A 1,683-nucleotide genomic window follows, 5' to 3' on the forward strand; every position below is an offset into this window, starting at 1 on the left:
GGTTCAGGATTCATAGACATAAATAAACCGATAACTTTTGGCACAGTATCTTAATACGTAGCACCACTTACATTCACATTTTCGTACTATTTTAGTTTCTACTTTTGTTTCATATCCATCACGAAAATAATTACAACAAACATTGACTCGTGACTATTGAGTTGTGAAGTATACAGACGTAAAAGTGGAAATGAAATGACTAAACTTCAGAGGTGGCACGCCATTTTCTCAATTTAATGACACTGTTCATCAGATTAATGTTCGTATTTTACACCATGATCTCCGTGCTCCCCAGTGCTACATTTGGTATGTGTGGTTTACGATTTTTTACGTGGGAAAATTGTGGGCAACATGTTCATATAACTGCATGTGTAGCCTGTAGAGAGCTTGCACTCTAGAGTACATAGTGGGGGCGAAGGAGAACAGGAGGAAAGATGGATTGTGGGCCATAAATGTTGTGTCCAGCGATTTTGGGAAGCAGCGCGCTGTGAACTGTACCTGCAGAGGGACTTGGGGCTGTGTCACTTAACTCTTCCCACTTAGGGTTGGAGCAAGAGGTCACCGGATTGCAACACATTTTACGTGAGCCAGGCGAGAGACCATCGGGAAGACGGCCAGTTGGCGGAAGGTCAGTGAGACTGCTGTATTCTCAGCTTTTGTGCAAATGGTGGGACAGTCGTAAAACTACAAGCATTCTCATGTTAGAAGCTGGGACTATATGAACAGTGCGGCTGGTGCACATACTAAGTGGAGGCAAGACTGTAACTCCCTTTTGCCAGGACGTCACCAGGTTGTTTTAGTGAACAAAAAAATATATTTCGTGTGCACGACTCTATGGGAAGCTTAATAGCCTTCTTTCAGAAACTGGAAATGATTGGCCTGGAAAGATAAAAGCACTGTGTCCTCAGGCCACAAGTAGCCGATCAGGACCATCAGACTGCCGTTTCATCCTCAGCGGATGATGCGGATGGGAGGTACGTGTGGTAAGCACACCGTTCTCCTAGTCATTACGATGGTTTTCTGTGACCGGAGCTGCTACTATTCGGTCGAGTAACTCCTCAATTGTTATCACGAGGCTGAGTGCACCCCGAAAACGGCAGCAGCGCCTGGCGGCCCGGATGGTCACCCATCCAAGTGTCAGCCATACCCGACAGCGCTTAGCTTCGATGATCTGACGGGAACCGGTGTAGACACTGCGGCAAGGCCGTTGGAAAGGTTAGATCTCTCCATAAATGAAGGACTGTCGACCCATCTAGTTAGACATTTTTTTGCCGAAATGTGGCCGTTCTTACGGTAAAAATGACGCCTATCTAGTCTAAAAATCTTATTTTTTCAGACAAGAGAGATTTGGTGTCACTGATTGGCTCCTCTCAGAATAAGCAAAGCAGAAGCTTTCTCCTCCAGCATGGGAAAATCAGTGCTGTGTCTGGGTGTCTGGATTGTCTACCAGGCCAGTAGAATAATCGAGAGGAGAGAGTCAATGGGTAGAGGGTAGTTCGATTGCTTTGTACAACGTGGAGACGGTTTTTTTTTCCTACTAATTCGGCTCCTGTACCGAGGCTCGGTGGAAAATAATTGTGATTCTCTGCTTTCTTCGTCTTTTGGTCATCTCCTGATGGAGAACTTTAGGTCTTTCCTTAGTGGGTCATACTTGTGGCCTGCAACTTTGGTAGACTAAGAGCT

The sequence above is a fragment of the Schistocerca piceifrons genome, chromosome 9 (assembly GCF_021461385.2).
Source record: "Schistocerca piceifrons isolate TAMUIC-IGC-003096 chromosome 9, iqSchPice1.1, whole genome shotgun sequence".
NCBI classification, from domain to species: domain Eukaryota; kingdom Metazoa; phylum Arthropoda; class Insecta; order Orthoptera; family Acrididae; genus Schistocerca; species Schistocerca piceifrons.